Below are 20,426 nucleotides of genomic sequence, written 5' to 3' on the forward strand. Positions count from 1 at the left end.
AAGAGGCTAATGATGAACTTATGTTTTCAAAAGAAAGCGGAAAAGTTTATACCGGTAAAAGGAAAAAATGATCTGATGAAAACAATGACATCACAAGAAATATGGGGAGTAAATCAGAATAAGATATTTCTGAATTTCCCAACCCCAGTAAGAGAAATTTCCCAAAATAAAGTGATTTGTTTTAGTTCAGCAAGGAAATGGTGGGTAAAGTTTTAGAAACAATAATCAAAGAAAAAAAATAACAGGCACTTGGAGAGGATTGAGTTAACATAGTAAAGCCAGGATGGATTGGTAAAGGCAGATCTGACAAATCTAACTGAATTTTTTGATGAAGCCCCAGAGAAGGTAGATAAAGGGAAAGCAATGGATGTTATCTATATGGATTTAAAAAAAAACATTTGACAAAGTACCACATAAAAGGCTGGTTAACAGATTTGAGGCTAATAGAATAGGAGGGTCAGTGTAAGCTTGAATTGAAAAAAGGCTTAAGGACAGAAAACATAAGAACATAGGAAATAGCAAGAGTAGGCCCTTCGAGTCCACTTAGCCATTCAATGAGATCATGAGTGATCTTCTACTTCAACATCATTTTCCTACACTATCCCCCACATCCCTTGATGTTTTTAATAGGTAGAAATCTATCAATCTGTGTCCTGAACATACTCAATGACCTGAGCCTCCATAGCCCTCTGGGAGAGAGAATTCCAAAGACTCACAACCTCTGAGTGAAGAACTTCCTTCTCATTACAGTCCAAAATGGCCTGCTCCCTATTCTGAGACTGTGTCCCCTGGTTCTAGGCTCTCCAGCGAAGGGAAACACCCTTCCTGCATTTACCCTGACAAGCCCTGTAAGAATTTTGTATGTTTGAATGAGATCACCTCTCATTTTTCTAAACTGCAGGGAATAAAGACCCAGTCTATTTAATCTTTCCTCACAGAACAATCCCTCCATCCCAGAAATTAATTTAGTGAACCTTCATTGCACTCCCTGTATGGCAAACATATCTTTCCTTAGGTGAGGAGACTAAAATTGCACAGAATACTTTGGGTGCGGTCTCACCAAGGCTCTATATAATTGCAGTAAGACATCTTTACTACTTTCCACAAATCTTCTTGTGATAAAGGCTAACATACCCTTTGCCTTTTTTCAATAAAACAGCGAGTCATAGGGCAGCATTTTCCTGTCAGCGAGCGAGGGGCGGGGCTTGTTCGCTGACGTGTAAAATGATGCGCGGTGATGCTGGGCATGTGCCCCAATGTCACTGCGCGTCATTTAGATTTTCAGTTCAGCCGGCATGCAGCCGAGTCAACTGCATGCCTGCTGAACTGTTAACGGCCACTTAAGGCCTTTAAGAACGTAATTAACCTAATTAATGGACCTGCCCGTCCAACCTTAAGGTTGGTGGGCAAGCAAAGAGCACAGGTGGCCTTCAGAAAAAGCATGAAACCACGGGCAGGATTAGGTTTCATGAGGGATTTAAATTGTAAATAAAATTTTAAAATAAAAGTAATTGAAATGTCCCTGCTCATGTGACAGTGTCACATGAGGGGACATGTCAGGAATATTTTTTTCTCCCTAAGTAAAGTTTTCAAACTTGAGCTGAGCTCCCTGAGTCAGCACCTTGCCTCAGGAAGACCTGTGCTCTCTTCCATGCGCATGCATGACGGAGTGCGCTCCCAGCTCATGGGATCCCCCCACCCCACCCGCACAGGAAGTGCACAGTGCTTCCAGGCGGACGTCATGCTGGGCAGGCCGTAATTGGCCCGCCCACATAAAATAGTGGCACGATCCCGACAGGGGGCGCCGATCGGAAATCCGCCCCGCCCGCACCCGCTCCCGCACAAACCACCTCCCCCCCCACCACCCCGACAGGGGGAAAATGCTGCCCATAGTAAATGGTTGTCTTTCAAACTGGAAAGATACCAAAATTGGAGGTGAGGATGATACCAATCAACTGCAACTGGGCATAGATACTCTAGCGGAATGGGCAGACAAGTGGTAGATGGAATTTAATACAGAAGTGTGAGGCAATGTATTTTGGTAGAAGGGATAGGGAGTTGCAATATGTACTTAATGGCACTGTTCTAAAGAGTGTGCAGGGACAGAGGGATATGGGAGTTCATATGAATAGATCTTTGAAGATGTCAAGACATACTGAGAGAGTAGTTAGTTAAACATATGGGATCTTATGCTTCATATATAGAAGTATTGAGTACAGAGAAATTATGCTGAACCTTTATAGAGCTCTGGTTAGTAAAGTATTGTGTCTAGCTCTGGTCACCACACTTCAGGGAGGATGTGAGGATCCTCGTGTGAGTGCAGAGGAGCTTTACCAGAATGGTTCCAAGAATGAGAGAATTTAGCCGCCAGCTTAGATTGGAGATGCTGGAGTTGTCCTCCTTGGAGCAAAGGAAATTGAGGGGAGATCTGAAAGAGATGTACAATATTATTATAAGGGAGCAAAGAAAAACAGTTCTCATCAGCTGATGATGCATGGAATAGAGGACACAGATTGAAGGTTTTGGGCAAAAGATATAGGGGGGATGTGAAGAAGAACTTTTTCATGCATTGAGTGGTAATGACCTGGAACTCATTGCCTACGAGGATGGTGGAAGTGGAGACGATCAATGATTTCAAAAGGAAATTGGACAGGCACTTGAGAGAAATAAAATTGCAGGGCTACAAAGGTAGAGTGGGTGAATGAGACCAAGGGAGTACTCTACAGAACCAGCAGGGACTCGATGGGCTCTATGGTCTCCTTCTATGTTGTGATGATTCTATGACTCTAAAAAGAAATGTGAAAGGGACAATTAGCAAATAGTAATGTGAGTGTTAAAGCAGGATACAGGTAGCAGTACATAAGCTGACAGTACAACACAGATTGCACTATTTATTTACATTATTAGAATCATAGGGCTGAATCTTACTGCAGGCTTCAGGAACCTAACCTTGGTACCAGTTGGGGGTCCTGAGCCCATAATTGCCTGCAGCAGGACTGGCTCAGCAAATTTCCCAATGCAGCCTACTAAATGGACCCTTCTGGGCTCGGGTAGGGTGTAGATACTGCCAGCCCAATCAGAGGGCCGGCAGCTCTGAATCTGCAACCACCCTAGCTGGAGAGGCGGGTGTTGCTGAGGCAAATCAGGAATCAAGAGATCACCTCCGCTTTGAGGGGTAAGTAAATTAAAAAAATCAGAGGGGCCCAAGCTGGCAGACTTCTCTGGGTGGCGAACTTCCTCACCCATGGTCCCCTCTTTGGGTCATGAAGCCTTCAACTCCAATGGTGCCCCCCACCCCACCCACCCCCGGGTGGCCATAGGGAGGCCACCTCCATGAAACTGGCAACTTCCACACGGTGGTCGGGGTTGGGGGACGGGGGGGTGTGGGAGTTTGGGGGGGTGGGTGGGGGTGGTGCCAGAGTATCGGTTTGCTGTCAGCAAAAGGTCAGTGGACCAGGAAAATCTCCCTTAATAGGGGCTTAATTATGTAAATTGTCTGACTGCCAAATGGAGATGGGATGCTGATCTGCATCCAGTTCCACCGCTCCAGGCAGTGGAACTGTATCACAAAGCTGACCCAACATGACGCCCTGCTATTTTTCCAGATGCATCCGCGAGGAGCTCGCCAGTTCTCTTGGAGGAGGCAGGCGGGAAGTTACTGTTCCTATCATTATCTCATGGGGTCGAAGGCCCGGTGACCATACGTAAAGGGCACCAGGACACCCTGCACTATCCCTTCCACCTCTGCCCGGTCACTTCTCCACCCTTCCCCACTAACCATTCCTCCCTTCTTTGGTCCTCCTCCACACAACTTGCACTGCCACCGCCCGGTTTGAAGCATGGGCTGCCATTTACAGACATTCCCCAAAGAGACAATGCATGGCAACTCATTAATCATGGCAGAAGTCTGCCTTGCCAGTCGTGAATTTGTTTTATTCATTCATGGGATGTGGTCATTGTTGGCTAGGCCAGCATTTATTGCCCATCCCTAATTGCCCTTGAGAATGTGAACATTCTAATTTCTTGACGGTGGGGACCTTAATTTGGAGGGGGAGCTTAATTCCAGCAAGGTGGGCTTTTAATGAGCATACATGACATGATAACGTGTGCAAAAAAAAGTTTCCCGAACTTGTTTGTCAGGAAGCTCAACCCACCTTTAAAGCCCCGAAAACTCAATTGTTAAAGCTCATCCTACTGCCAGGAAACTGAGTTTGGCCTCCTGCCAAGCTTCCCATTGCTGACAGAACCAGAAGATTCCACATGATCACCAATACCAAGACTAGTTGTCAACTCCAGCTTTAATTATTTGAATTTAAGTTCCACAGCTGCCATGCTGGGACTTGAACCCATGTCCCCCAAGCATTAGCCTGGGCTTCTGGATTACTAGGCCAGTGACAGTACTGCCACACCATGATGTACCCAGTATCCCCACCTTGATCTCTGTCTTTATCCCTCTGTCTCCTCCAAGGCGGCTTCTAGCCACCCTCTCCTTGCGAGCCACATGTAAATTTTGGCAAGGTGACAAAGCCCACTGGACCGCTTCCTCCTGGAACTTACTTGAGCAAAGCACGTGGCCTGACATTGATATTTTCACTCACCGAACTGCCTATGGAAGGATGACTGGTGTGGCAGCTCATGCCAAGGGAGCATTAGCCCCAGGGGTAATCCCCATCAATCCTCAGGCCTCTCGCTCCAGTAGCCAAAATGGCCTGAAAAGGTGCCCAGACCAGAATATACTTCATATGCTCAAATCTTATATGACATTAGCACCGAGCTCCAAATTCGCATTGAAATGAATATAAATATTTCAAATTTAAACTGAGATTAACATAAGACACTTTAACCTCACTAGCATTAATACGTCTCCAACCTCATGCTGCCATTAATTTGGTCACATCACCCTCGTATGACAATATAAAAGTCACTTCAATTATTCTGCCATCAAGCTCACATTACCAAGAGAGATGGCCAAAGATTTTCACCTGAATTTTAATGAGCAGAACTTTAATTCATAAATGCTGAATTATTATGCCAGATTTTGACCAAACTCAATGTCCTGTCATGCAGCTTTTGGATCCTTTAGAAAACTGCCAAATTCTACCGCGAGCAGCACCAAATTTTGTACATGCTTCTTTAAGCATGATTGTTGAAAAGTCACATTGTTGCACATGTATATTTTCAAATTAATCTGTAATGGGTTATTGATCTATTTAAGGATTTGCCTTCTAAATTAAACACATTACGATTACAGTGTAAATCAATGCTTGTGATGGCCAATGCATCAGGCAGGTAAGCATGTTAAATTTGGAACCTTGCAATAAGGATTAGTATAAATTGTTGGTTTAACCTAATATCACGACTGTGCCCCACTAATGCAGGTCATCAGGTGTTGCCAGACATCATTTCAATACAAGTCCCTACAGGAAAAAATAGAATGTTGAATACCATTCCAATCTATAAATATTAAGCAAATTGATATTTTGAATTATAAATAATCAAGTGAATGATGCCAAATAAAAAAGGAAGATTTACTGCTGTCACTTCAAACACTTTCTCATGATTGTCATCTTATTCCTTAACATTCTCTCCTCAGTTTTCAACTAATCTCCCTTTCTCTAATCTAGAGACTTCTGTGTTAATCTTCCATTTGAATCTGTTTAGCACCTTTCATATAATATAACATCCCAAGGTACTTCATTTTGTGGAGAAAGGATCAAGTCATAGAGGTGACCCAAAGTGCGAAAAGGTTGAGTTTGATGATGCTTTTAAAGGTGGTGGGGCTGGTGGGGGCTGGGGGGATGGGGAGCGGCAAGTATCAAGACATAGAGCTTAGGGAAAGAGTTCCAGAAGCTAGAACCTACCTGACTGAAAGCTCGGCCACAAAGGGAGTAGGGATGGAGAGGCTATGAAAGAATGTGTGACAAGAATTGAGGGACTCATTTCTGAATGTCTTCAGGAGAAATGTCTTGCTTCTTCACCAAAGCTTCTGAAGTGTCTCCATCTCATATTGGGAATTATTTGTGCAGGTATTCTACGACTATAGAATCTGTGTCCTTTTATTCAGTTATACAAATGGTCAACACATTGACACAACATGTCACTAAACTGTAAGAAAGATTACAATTCCACAATATTCACATATAAGGATTCTTTTACAGCCATAAATAATTGTAAATTCAATATCAACTGATAATTTTAAATAAAAAATCTATTTGCACTATGAAAATGCTGGCATACTGCACATAATACTAGTTGTGGCTCAGTTGGAGGTGCTCTTGCCTTGGATATCAGAAGGTTGTGTGTTCAAGCCCTACTCCAAAGACTGGAGCACAAAAATCATCTAAACTGACACTCCATTACAGTACTGAAGAAATGCTGTCCTTTGGCTGAGATATTATCTGTGATACTGTTGCAAAGACAGGCATGGCAGTTATCCCCAGTGGCCTGGCCAATATTTATATCTGCCCTTCAACATCACTAAAAACTGATCATCTGGCCATTATCATATTGCTGTTTGTGGGAGCTTCCTGTACGCAAATCAGTTGCCACATTCCCTGCATTAAAACAGTGACCACACTTCAAAAGTATTTTATTGGCTTTAAACACTTTAGGCCATCCTATGATCATGAAATGTGCTATATAAATGTAAGGTTTCATTTCTCCTTTCATATCACATTTCATGATACCATGGTTTTGGAGAGAAGCCATAGTCAATTTTTGTAAGGCAATTTTGTCAGTTCCTATCACAGACCTGTCCGCTTGATTGATGCCCCACCACTGGACTAACATATACCCTTTCCATTGTTACTTGAAGATAATAATGCTCGTGATGTTTAGAAGGGAGCATGTGTGTTAGCAACGAGACACGCTCCACTCCCACCCCTCTCCAACCTAGCTGTGTGCCGGCAGGCAGCCTCTGCTGCGCTGCTCACGCCAGTTTCAGGCTGGCAGCTAATTGGCAAAGTATAAATGAGGCTGGGACTGCCATGGAGAAGCCAGGGATAGCAGCATGCGTGGCCCACCCAGGAGTGTGGGGAATTATATTTAGAAACATTAATGCAGGATCCCAATGGAAACAATTTTAAACCATAACATTGGTAATTGACATATTAGTTGACTTCACAACTTACAGGAATTATTACAAAGAAACCTGAAGGGCCAAAGTGTAGCACCGTGTATAGAGGTCTGAGTATTGCTGGATCCTTCCTTTCTTTTTAATACCCCTTACCTGTTTTTATCTTCATAAGAAGCTGTTGTCAGCACTGAATCAGAGGTGAATAGAGAATGTCATGACATAGGATTACCAGCATGACTGGATGCTAAATTAAATGTTTGGGATGAAAGAATGGAAAATGTGACATGCATCGATAGAATGCATTTACAGAATTCTACAAAGATACCTTTGCAGATTAATGCAGACAAAAGACACTAACACTAAACTGAATCATATTCCTACTGCACGCTATTATACTCAGTAAACCACCCAGGATTTGAAATGCTATGCAGTTTCCAGTCAAGTCTATCTATGGTGAAATAAAAGCCTATACAATTTAGGTTGCATTGTGTTAAGTAGACGGTATACACAGTAATAAAAGATCAAATTTTATATCACAGCATCTCCCACAAGAGAGGTTCCAATCAGCTTCACATTGCATTGTATAGTATTCTAATTACTTAAGTGGAAGTTAAATTTGATATAAAATGGTTTGTTTCATGTTTATGGTTAATCTATGAAGTACTGAGTTTCCCTGGCAACATTAAAAAAGCACTGTAGTTCCTCCAGAACAATCTGTACAGATATGCTGAAAATAGTGACTATTGGAAAGCCTTAGCAAAGTATCAACCTATACAGTTATCTGATTCAGATGGTTAAATGTTAAAGGTTGATAGCTATTTCCATAAAGTGGGCGGGGATCTGTTGCAAGCAACCTATAGAATAACAACATGCCGGAAGAAATATTTTCCGATATGAGAAGATATCAATCGCCATTTCATTCTAAAAATATTTTAGGATCTGAAAGTCTTTCCGGCAATAAAGTCAAGTATGTTGGTCAGAGCCAACTTCAACAGTGCACAAATAAACCTTCTAACACAGATAGATTATTATGTGCCTCAATGCAAGTAGTAATGTGTATTTTGATAACGCAAAGCAAAGTAACAAACCATTTCTTTCCGAATATTTAAACTAGAGCTTGTGCCAATTTGCAACATGCTTTTATATGCAAAATATTTGAAAAGTAATTAAGATGCAGTAAATAGGACAGCAAAATCAAAACTACAGCCTTATGAGATTTTCCTAATAAACACAATAATTATGCATTCATTGCCATAATTAAAACAGTTTTGTCCTCTGGCCACGTGTTCTGTGTGGAATAGCCACTAAAGATGCTGTGTATTTACATGAAGAGGCATTTTTGGTTCCCTGCTTCCTACCTGAAAGTTTATTTAATGGTAACAATTAAATATTTCATTGTCATGACTCAATTAAATGGTTTGGCCTCAGAAAATTGGGGATTGTAAAGTGAGGACGGAACATGCTTTGATCCTCCTTCCAGGGTTATTGTTTCATTAATAAATGAACATGTCATTTGTCTCACCAGAGGGAGCTCATGCCCTCCAGGCTTCTTTCTTTTTTGTTAGGGTTTTATAAAGATGAATTTCCAGTGCTCTAAAATACCATGGATTAGTAGTTAAGCTTGACAGCACTTCGGGGAGTAGTGGGCTTAAAGTGTCTCATACAGGTCTCCAAAGCACTTGTTTACTAATAGGGAAATCAACGGCCGTCTGCAGCTGCTGATACCACATTACCATTTAGTAAGACGGACATAGAGATAGCAATCCGCACAGGTTTAATAATTACTACAGTATTTACGTTTTTTTTTACATAATTGCCAAGCTAGTGGTTTAAGACTGATTCTAACAGGGAGTTTCAACTTTCATCTTGTAATAAGTAACATTTCTGACAAAATTACAAATGTTTACAGATGCAATATTTGCCCTAATCTGGAATTAACATTTCATTATATCAGGCAAATATTGTATATCTATTGAGTGTGTTTGAAATTAAAGGTCTAATTATTGTAAAGTTTTTACAATGTCTGCAAAATATCTCATCCTCAAAGTAAGTTCCAGAAACCATTTAAAAACCAGGCAGCTCCACTGCTGATTTAGATGGCGAATGGATTACAGTACTAAGTCATTAAAGTAGGAATGCCCCAAATCTCCATTGATTTGTAATGAGTTGGCTCATTTCAGTCAGGGTGCAAAGCAGCACAAATACTGCCAGCCTAAGAGAGGAAAGATCAAAGTTTCTTCTCTTGATCACTATCTAGTAACTCCTGCTAGAAAATGTCTGGACATTGGGTGGCAACAGATTGGGTTTGACCATGACGCCTACTGTGTTCTTATCCAAAGGGTTGTGAATCTTTAAAATCCTCTACCCCAAAGAGGACAGGATGCTCAGTCGTTGATTATGTTCAAAACAGAGGTCAATAGACTTTTGAGTACTAAGGGAATTAAGGGATATGGGGATAGTTTGGGGAGGTGATGTTGAAACAGAAGATCATCTGTGATCTTGTTGAATGGCAGGGCACGATCGATGATCAAATGGCCTACTCCTGCTTCTATTTCATATGTTCTTTTTCAAATGCTTGCCAACACTGACTGCAGCTGGCTGGCGGAGAGCCCATTACAGGGAGCAAAGAGGCCTGAGCCATTTTGAAGCCTGGTGAGTTGCACATACCAGACAGGAAACCAGATGCAGTTTTTGGATCCAAGCTAGTCCAGTACTGGGCTTGAGCAGGTGTAAGGCAAGTCTGGGGGAGGGTAGGAGAGGTGGTGGTGCTGGGGGCATTTTTGCTCCTCTAGGCCCCATAAAAATATTTAAAACTTACTCCATCGCTGGAAACTGGTTGAAGAGCGCACAACACACAGCTAACCAGTTCTGCCCCCACCCCCCCAAAAAATTGGACTTCTTTTTATGTCAAACAATCTCAATTTCTATGTTGAAAGGGATCTACTGCCTTAAAGCAGCAGATGCTTTAGCCACCCATCAATAGACCCCTTTGAAAGTGCCATAATGAGATAATAAGTTCATTGACTCAATTTGCAGGTTGTTATTATTCTGTTAATGTAAATTTTGTAAGGTTAAAATAGACCCCATTGACAATACTCTTACATGAAGAATGACAATTTGGGTAGGATAATGGAGGGCTGTCAGCACCTTTCAAACTCTTCTTCAGTCAGAGCTGGTGACTTTAGGAGAAAAGAGGAATTGGAAAATTTGGGGAAAACAGCTCCCTGTAATATTGAAGTTCATTTCTGACAGTTTTGATGTTAATTAATGAACTAGGGTGATGTTCACTGAATTTTTATATAACATTTGTTAAATAATTGATTTAACTTTCAGAACATTTTTTGAATTCAGTTATGAGTTGCAGTCATTGCTGGCAAGGCCAGCATTTGTTGCACATCCTTAATTGCCCTTGAGAAGGTGGTGGTGAGCCACCTTCTTGAACTGCTGTAGTTGTATGGTGTAGCTACACCCACATTGCTATTAGGGAGGGTGTTTTAGAATCTTGACCCAGCAATGATAAAGGAATGCCGTTATAATTCCAAGTCAGGATGGTGTGTGGCTTGGACAAGAATGTGTAGGTGTTCCCACTGTATATGGATGTTGCCCAAATAGAAACTGTCTTGTAACAAGGTCACATTACAGATAATATATTATTCATAGACCTCTGTGAAGATTAATGCAGCATGTTCCCATAATAATATTGCTTATAAAACCAACCAGTTGAAATGTACAGTGTGTCATCTTTGGAGATTTGTTGTCTGGTTTGAAACATGCAAAGAATTGTAATACTTTAAATTTCTCTTCAGAGTTCTATGGCATTTGGATTCATTCAGAGAAACAATTCTACTTGTACATTATTACAATTGATTCATATTTTAATCCATTACTGTGCTTTCTTTAAGAAGGCTGATTTTCTTTTACACTGATGTGAGAGTCTATCCCATATTTGGAATTATTGAATTAGGCTCAGTACTAACATCGATACATTACCTGTTTTGTAAAGTACAGTTTACACCGTGCACTGTGTCAACAAAATCAGAAACACATTAACAATTTCACCATGTATTGCACACAGAGGAAACTGTTTTATTACTGGGGTGGGTTCCACAATGGTTGAGCCCAGTTTGATCTTGAGATTCCCGAACAAGGAGCTGGAATAATGCAGGCAAGCATTGGAGCTGAATCATTTCCTTTCATGGAGATTGGAGCAGCAGAAATAGAGAGTCAGCCATTCTCATGTGTATCAGATAATGGTTGGTGACTCAATTAATAGCCTGATTCTAACTCACTCAAAACCCATTCCCTTGCACCTTTAAAATTGGGCCTGTAAAATATTAGCTCTGGAAGGATATGCAAAGAGGCCATTGTTTGACCGCTGAACCTTTAGATGGAAACATGGAATGTGAACCCTATACAGGAAAAAAGCACTAACAATGCATAATTTTAGGTACCTTTTATTCAAATGTAAATGCTTCATTAACAATGCTTAGGAAACATCCTTTTGAAGTGCTTTCTCTTATTTTTGTTCTCCTGCCTATTGTTAAGTTGCTGAATCATACAGGAGTATAGTTTCACAGATGCCAGTAGCCTCCTTGTGCATCACGTAAGCCACCTAATTCTAGAACGTTTCTGTACCAGAGTATGGTGGTGTATTCAACCATTCAGGGGGCCCCTTTGAAATGTTTCCTTCGCTAACAACATTCTCGCTTTCTGTTCAAGCGTTCTTTTGAATAGTTAACTTATGTATGATTGATGTTTTATTAAGGATTTTTCCAAACAATCTAAACTGCTACTCTTTATGTTCCATCTTTATAACTGCACTGAATTTTTACATTATTTTTATCAGTTGAAAATTTACAAACAGTTCAGTTTCATAAAATTCTACTAATCTTAACAATCAAAGGAAGGCAGAACATTTTTGCTTTCAGTTGGGTGACCATCAATCCTTGTTCCATTGGGTGATTAAAGAGAACTGGTAGTTAAAGCATTACATCAAAATGATCTTAATTGGTGCAAGGTTTAGCCCTTTCTGTGTGGAGAGGGAAAAGGTGGAATAGCCTTTTCAAGTCACATGAAAGTTTCTGGGATGAATATACGGTAATTAGATTAATAAGTAGCTTAATTTATCCGAGCTGAGAATTTCAACAGCCACACACTGGAGCAAGAAAGATTAGTGTGATTTCAGTTCTCCAGATTGTACAAAAACTTCATTAAGCAGAGACAGAGAGCTTTTATTTTTTGGCCAGGATTAGAAAAATGTTGAATAATCAGAAATGTCACTTTACTGGAATAAGAGTTATAAGGCAGAAGAAGAGAACGTTTTTTTAACAGTGGCCTCTTGTGACACGGTTCAGCATACTTAGTGCTAGTGAGTGGTACATCACTGGGACTTTAACAAGGAACTTCAGTGTAAGTTCAGAAACAGAGACAGAACCAACTGCATAAAGATTCTCTCGTTTTCTCACTTACCCATTTTCTTCCCACCCTTCTTGAAGACATTCATATCAGGGTCAATTCTAACCTAACTTGCCCACCAGAAAACAAATGGGATTTGGTGTGATGTGAGTTCTGTGATCGCCTGATCTTGCTGTCCATTGAAGTAAATGGGGGGTAGTATTAGGCAGGTTGTAAAACCACGATGTACCGTCCAATCCTTTAGGCTTCCTGTCTGGCTATTTGGGTTCAACTTAATACCTCTTTAGGGAGGATCATTCTACATGTTCTAAGTGCCCTCTGGTGTTTCTTCCAAGTGGGCATTATGCAGCTATTAGCCATGATAGTGAGTGTCTGGGTTATTTGGCTGTGGGGGAATCGCACCCAGTCTTATCCAGCACTCACGCACACAAACTTTGAGCAAAGGGCTGCAGACAGTGATCAAGAGGGGGTTCCCTTCCTTAGTCCACTGACTGAATCCAATTGTAATTGCTGTAATGCAGTGGTTGAAATGATGAAGTTCAGCACAAATGAACTTTTAAACCACCAAACTCGTAAGAGGCTCACCACTCAAAGTTAACTTACAAGAACTGGCTGGAAAATGGTTGTTGTAATGCAGAGTTCTATTATGCTGCAGAACCTTACCTTTCTTCATATATTAGTACCTGACTTAACATCCTAATTGCTTTCTTTAAAAATGTAACTTTAAATGAAACAATATTAAGTGAATCAGATTTTCCCATAAGAATTAATCAATAAACTGGAGTTAGGTTCCACAGCAAGTCCTTCCCCAATTCCCAGCGAGCCTCTCCCCGATCCCCAGTAAGTCCCTCCCCAATCCCCAGCGAGCATCTCCCCAATGCCCTGGGAGTCTCTCACAGAACTCAGCAAGTCTCATCCCAATCCCCAGCGAGGCCCTCCCAGAACCCAGAAAGTCGGTCCCTGATCCGCCGCGAGTCTCACTCCGATCCCCAGCGAGTCTCACCCCGATCCCCAGCGAGTCTCACCCCGATTCCCAGCGAGTCTCACACTGATCCCCAGAGAGCCTCTCCGGAATCCCCAGCGAGTCCCTCCCAGAACCCAGCAAGTCGCTCCCCGATCCCCAGCGAGTCTCACTCCGATCCCCAGCGAGTCTCACTCCGAGACCCCACGAGTCTCTCCCTGACCCCCAGCGAGTCTCACCCCGATCCCCAGCGAGTCTCTCCCCGATCCCCAGCGAGTCTCACCGATTCCCAGCGAGTCTCTCCCCGATCCCCAGCGAGTCTCTCCCCGATCCCCAGCGAGTCTCACCGATTCCCAGCGAGTCTCTCCCCGATCCCCAGCGAGTCTCTCCCCGATCCCCAGCGAGTCTCACCCCGATTCCCAGCGAGTCTCTCCCCGATCCCGAGCGAGTCTCACCCCGATTCCCAGCGAGTCTCTCCCCGATCCCCAGCGAGTCTCTCCCCGATCCCCAGCGAGTCCCTCCCCGATCCCCAGCGAGTCTCTCCCCGATCCCCAGCGAGTCCCTCCCCGATCCCCAGCGAGTCCCTCCCCGATCCCCAGTGAGCCTCTCCCCGATCCCCAGTGAGCCTCTCCCTGATCCCCAGAGAGTCTCACCCCGATCCCCAGCGAGTCTCACCTCGATCCCCAGCGAGTCTCACCCCAATCACCAGCAAGCCCCTCCGCGATCCCCAGAGAGTCTCACCCGATCCCCAGCGAGTCTCACCCCGATCCCCAGCGAGCCCCTCCCCGACTCCCAGCGAGTCTCTCCCCAATCCCCAGCGAGTCTCTCCCCAATCCCCAGCGAGTCTCTCCCTGATCCCCAGCGAGTCTCTCCCCGATCCCCAGCGAGCCGCTCCCCGATCCCCAGAGAGTCTCAACCCGATCCCCAGCAAGTCTCACCCCGATTCCCAGCGAGTCTCACCCCGATCCCCAGCGCGTCTCACCCCGATCCCCAGCAAGCCCCTCCCCGATTCCCAGCGAGTCTCTCCCCGATCCCCAGTGAGTCACTCCCTGATCCCCCATGAGTCTCACCCCGATCCCCAGAGAGTCTCTCCCCAATCCCCAGCGAGTCTCTCCCCGATCCCCAGCGAGTCTCTCCCCGATCCCCAGCGAGTCTCTCCCCAATCCCCAGCGAGTCTCTCCCCGATCCCCAGCGAGTCTCTCCCCGATCCCCAGAGAGTCACTCCCCAATCCCCAGCGAGTCTCTCCCCAATCCCCAGAGAGTCTCTCCCCAATCCCCAGCGAGTCTCACCCCGATTCCCAGCGAGTCTCTCCCCGATCCCCAGCGAGGCTCACCCCGATCCCCAGCGAGCCTCTCCCTGATCCCCAGCTAGTCTCTCCCCGATCCCCAGCGAGTCCCTCCCTGATCCCCAGCGAGTCTCACCCCGATCCCCAGCGAGTCTCACCCCGATCCCCAGCGAGTCTCACCCCAATCACCAGCAAGCCCCTCCGCGATCCCCAGAGAGTCTCACCCGATCCCCAGCGAGTCTCTCCCCAATCCCCAGCGAGCCCCTCCCTGATTCCCAGCGAGTCTCTCCCCAATCCCCAGCGAGTCTCTCCCCAATCCCCAGCGAGTCTCTCCCTGATCCCCAGAGAGTCTCACCCCGATCCCCAGCAAGTCTCACCCCGATTCCCAGCGAGTCTCACCCCGATCCCCAGCGCATCTCACCCCGATCCCCAGCGAGCCCCTCCCCGATCCCCAGAGAGTCTCACCCCGATCCCCAGCAAGTCTCACCCCGATTCCCAGCGAGTCTCACCCCGATCCCCAGCGCATCTCACCCCGATCCCCAGCAAGCCCCTCCCCGATTCCCAGCGAGTCTCTCCCCGATCCCCAGTGAGTCTCTCCCTGATCCCCCGTGAGTCTCACCCCGATCCCCAGAGAGTCTCTCCCCAATCCCCAGCGAGTCTCTCCCCGATCCCCAGCGAGTCTCTCCCCGATCACCAGCGAGTCCCTCCCCGATCCCCAGCGAGCCTCACCCCGATTCCCAGCGAGTCTCTCCCCGATCCCCAGCAAGCCTCACCCCGATCCCCAGCGAGCCTCTCCCCGATCCCCAGCTAGTCTCTCCCCGATCCCCAGCGAGTCCCTCCCCGATCCCCATCGAGTCCCTCCCCAATCCCCAGCGAGTCTCTCCCCGATCCCCAGCGAGTCTCACCCCGATCCCCATCGAGTCCCTCCCCAATCCCCAGCGAGTCTCTCCCCGATCCCCATTGAGACTCTCCCCGATCCCCAGCGAGTCTGATCCCGATCCCTTGCGAGTCTCACCCCGATCCCCATCGAGTCCCTCCCCGATCCCCAGCGAGTCTGATCCCGATCCCCAGCGAGTCACACCCCAATTCCCATCGAGTCTCACTCTGATCCCCAGCGAGTCTCTCCCCAATCCCCAGCGAGTCTGATCCCGATCCCCAGCGAGTCTCTCCCCAACCCCCAGCGAGTCTCATTCCGAACCAAGTGAGCCTCTCCCCGATCCCCAGTGAGTCTCTCCCCGATCCCCAGCGAGTCTCATCCCGATCCCCAGCAAGTCTCATCCTGATCCCCAGGGGGTCACATCCCAATCCCCAGCATGTCTCACCCCGATCCCCAGCGAGTCTCATCCCGATCCCAAGCGAGTCTCACCCCAGTGTCTGTTACCTGGATATAGAAACAGTGGATAGGTAGTACTTTTGGCCATTTGGAGATAGGCAGCAGGCAAGCCAGTGAGCAGTGTAGTGAGCAGATCAGCAATTGGAGGTGGGAGTGAGGCAGTGAGCAGGGAGGAAGCAGGGTGTGAGTGGGGCAGCGAGCAAGGCGGGAGTGAGGCAGCGAGCAGAGCGGGAATGAGGCAGCGAACAGGGCGGGAGTGAGGCAGCGAGCGGGGCGGGAGTGAGGCAGCGTGCAGAACGGGAGTGAGGCAGCGAGCAGAGCGGGAGTGAGGCAGCGAGCAGGGTGGGAGTGAGGCAGCGAGCAGGGAGGGAATGAGGCAGCGAGCAGGGCGGGAATGAGGCAGCGAGCAGGGCAGGAATGAGGCAGAGAGCAGGGCGGGAATGAGGCAGCGCGCAGGACGGGAATGAGGCAGCAAGCAGGGTGGGAGTGAGGCAGCGAGCAGGGCAAGAGTGAGGCAGCACGCAGAGCGAGAGTGAGGCAGTGCGCAGGGCGAGAGTGAGGCAGCGCGCAGGGCGAGAGTGAGGTAGTGAGTAGGGCGGGAATGAGGCAGAAAGCAGAGCGGGAGTGAGGCAGTGAACAGGGCAGGAGTGAGGCAGCGAACAGGGTAGAAGTGAGGCAGCGAACAGGGCGGGAGTGAGGCAGTGAACAGGGCGGGAGTGAGGCAGCGAACAGGGTAGAAGTGAGGCAGCGAACAGGACGGGAGTGAGGCAGTGAATAGGGCGGGAATGAGACAGCGAACAGGGCGGGAGTGAGGCAGCGAGCAGGGTGGGAGGGAGGCAGCGAACAGGGCGGAAGTGAGGCAGCGAACAGGGCGGGAGTGAGGCAGCAAACAGGGCGGGAGTGAGGCAGTGAACAGGGCAGGAGTGAGGAAGCGAAAAGGGCAGGAATGAGGCAGCGAACAGGGTAGAAGTGAGGCAGCGAACAGGGCGGGAGTGAGGCAGCGAACAGGGCGGGAGTGAGGCAGCGAACAGGGCGGAAGTGAGGCAGCGAGCAGGGTAGGAGTGAGGCAGCAAACAGGGCGGGAGTGAGGCAGCGAACAGGGCGGGAGTGAGGCAGCGAACAGGGTAGGAGTGAGGCAGGGAAATGGGTGGGAGTGAGGCAGCGAACAGGGCGGGAGTGAGGCAGCGAACAGGGCGGAGTGAGGCAGTGAACAGGGCAGAGGTGAGGCAGCGAACAGGGCAGGAGTGAGGCAGCGAACAGGGTAGAAGTGAGGCAGCAAACAGGGCGGGAGTGAGGCAGTGAACAGGGCGGGAGTGATGCAGCGAATAGGGCAGGAGTGAGGCAGCGAACAGGGTAGAAGTGAGGCAGCGAACAGGGTGGGAGTGAGGCAGCGAACAGGGCGGGAGTGAGGCAGCGAACAGAGCGGAAGTGAGGCAGCGAGCAGGGTAGGAGTGAGGCAGCAAACAGGGCGGGAGTGAGGCAGCGAACAGGGCGGGAGTGAGGCAGCGAACAGGGTAGGAGTGAGGCAGGGAAATGGGTGGGAGTGAGGCAGCGAACAGGGCGGGAGTGAGGCAGCGAACAGGGCGGAGTGAGGCAGTGAACAGGGCAGAGGTGAGGCAGCGAACAGGGCAGGAGTGAGGCAGCGAACAGGGTAGAAGTGAGGCAGCAAACAGGGCGGGAGTGAGGCAGTGAACAGGGCGGGAGTGATGCAGCGAATAGGGCAGGAGTGAGGCAGCGAACAGGGTAGAAGTGAGGCAGCGAACAGGGTGGGAGTGAGGCAGCGAACAGGGCGGGAGTGAGGCAGAGAGCAGGACTGGATTGAGACAATGAGCAGGGTGGGAGTGAGGCAGCAAGCTGGGCAGGAGTGAGGCAGCAAACAGGGCACGAGTGAGGCAACGAGCAGGGTGGGAGGGAGGCAGGGAGCAGGGTGGAAGCAGGGCGGGTTTGTCAGAGTGAGCAGGGTGAAGGCAGGGGAGGGACAAGGCAACGAGCAGGGTGGGAGTGAGGCAATGAGCAAGGCGGGTGTGAGGCAGCGAGCAAGGCGGGTGTGAGGCAGTTAGCAGGGTGGGAGTGAGGTAACTAATAGGGTGGGAGTGAGGCAGCGAGCAGGGTGGGAGTGAGGCAGCGAGCAGGGCAGGAATGAGGTAGCCAATAGGATGGGAGTGAGGCAGCGCAGGGTGGGAGTGAGGTAGCCAATAGGGTGGGAGTGAGGCAGGGAGCAGGGCTGGAGTGAGGTAGCGAGCAGGGCGGGAGTGAAGCAGTGAGCAGGGTAGAAGCAGGGCAGGTGTGTGGAGGCAAGGGAGGGACAAGGCAGTGAGCAAGGTGGGAGTAGAGCAATGAGCAGGGCAGCAGTGAGGCAGCGAGCAGAGTGGGATTGAGTCAGTAAGCAGGGTGGGAGTGAGTCAGTGAGCAGGGAAAGAGTGAGTCAGTGAGTAGGGTTGAAGCAGGTCTTATGCGGAGCGGCAGAGTGTAAGAGCGTGGGAGGGAGCCACCGAGCAGGCTGGAAGCAGAGTGGGAGTGGGACAGCAAGCAGTGCAGAAGGAGACAGTGAACAGCGTGGGAGTGAGTCAGCGAGCAGCATGGGAGTGAGTCAGCGAACAGGGCGGGAGTGAGGCAGCGAACAGGGTAGGAGTGAGGCAGCGAACAGGGCGGGAGTGAGGCAGCTAACAGGGTAGGAGTGAGGCAGCTAACAGGGTAGGAGTGAGGCAGCGAACAGGGCGGGAGTGAGGAAGCGAACAGGGTAGGAGTGAGGCAACGAACAGGGCGGGAGTGAGGCAGCTAACGGGGTAGGAGTGAGGCAAAAAACAGGGCGGGAGTGAGGCAGCAAACAGGGTAGGAGTGAGGCAACGAACAGGGTAGGAGTGAGGCTGCGAACAGGGCGGGAGTGAGGCAGCGAACAGGATAGGAGTGAGGCAGTGAACAGGGCTGGAGTGAGGCAGCGAACAGGGTAGGAGTGAGGCAGAGATCAGGACTGGAGTGAGGCAGCGAACAGGGCGGGAGTGAGGCAGCGAACAGGGTAGGAGTGAGGCAGCGAACAGGGTAGGAGGGAGGCAGTGAACAGGGCGGAAATGAGGCAGCGAACAGAGTAGGAGTGAGGCAGTGAACAGGGCAGGAGTGAGGCAGCGAACAGGGTAGGAGTGAGGCAGTCAACAGGGCGGAAGTGAGGCAGCGAACAGGGTAGGAGTGAGGCAGCGAACAGGGCGGGAGTGAGGCAGAGAACAGGGTAGGAGTGAGGCAGTGAACAGGGCGCGATTGAGGCAGCGAACAGGGCGGGAGTGAGGCAGCGAACAGGGCAGGAGTGTGGCAGTGAACAGGCGGAAGTGAGGCAGCGAACAGGGCAGGAGTGAGGCAGCGAACAGGGTAGAAGTGAGGCAGCAAGCAGGGCGGGAGTGAGGCAGTGAACAGGGCGGGAGTGAGGCAGCGAATAGGGCAGGAGTGAGGCAGCGAACAGGGTAGAAGTGAGGCAGCGAACAGGGCGGGAGTGAGGCAGCGAACACGGCGGGAGTGAGGCAGAGAGCAGGACTGGAGTGAGACAATGAGCAGGGTGGGAGTGAGGCAGCAAGCTTGGCAGGAGTGAGGCAGCGAACAGGGCACGAGTGAGGCAACGAGCAGGGTGGGAGGGAGGCAGGGAGCAGGGTGGAAGCAGGGCGTGATTGTCAGAGTGAGCAGGGTGGAGGCAGGGGAGGGACAAGGCAATGAGCAGGGTGGGAGTGAGGCAATGAGCAAGGCGGGTGTGAGGCAGCGAGCAAGGCGGGTGTGAGGCAGTGAGCAGGGTGGGAGTGAGGTAACTAATAGGGTGGGAGTGAGGCAGCGAGCAGGATGGGAGTGAGGCAGCGAGCAGGGCAGGAATGAGGTAGCCAATAGGATGGGAGTGAGGCAGAGCAGGGTGGGAGTGAGGTAGCCAATAGGGTGGGAGTGAGGCAGGGAGCAGGGCAGGAGTGAGGTAGTGAGCAGGGCGGGAGTGAAGCAGCGAGCAGGGTAGAAGCAGGGCAGGTGTGTGGAGGCAAGGGAGGGACAAGGCAGTGGGCAAGGTGGGAGTAGAGCAATGAGCAGGGCAGGAGTAGAGAAGTGAGCAGGGCAGCAGTGAGGCAGCGAGCAGAGTGGGATTGAGTCAGTAATCAGGGTGGGAGAGAGTCAGTGAGCAGGGAAAGAGTGAGTCAATGAGTAGGGTTGAAGCAGGGCTTATGCGGAGCGGCAGAGAGTAAGAGCATGGGAGGGAGCCACCGAGCAGGTTGGAAGCAGAGTGGGAGTGGGACAGCAAGCAGTGCAGAAGGAGACAGTGAACAGAGTGGGAGTGAGTCAGCGAGTAGCATGGGAGTGAGTCAGAGAACAGGGCGGGAGTGAGGCAGCGAACAG

The sequence above is a fragment of the Carcharodon carcharias genome, chromosome 20 (assembly GCF_017639515.1).
Source record: "Carcharodon carcharias isolate sCarCar2 chromosome 20, sCarCar2.pri, whole genome shotgun sequence".
Taxonomy (NCBI): Eukaryota; Metazoa; Chordata; class Chondrichthyes; order Lamniformes; family Lamnidae; genus Carcharodon; species Carcharodon carcharias.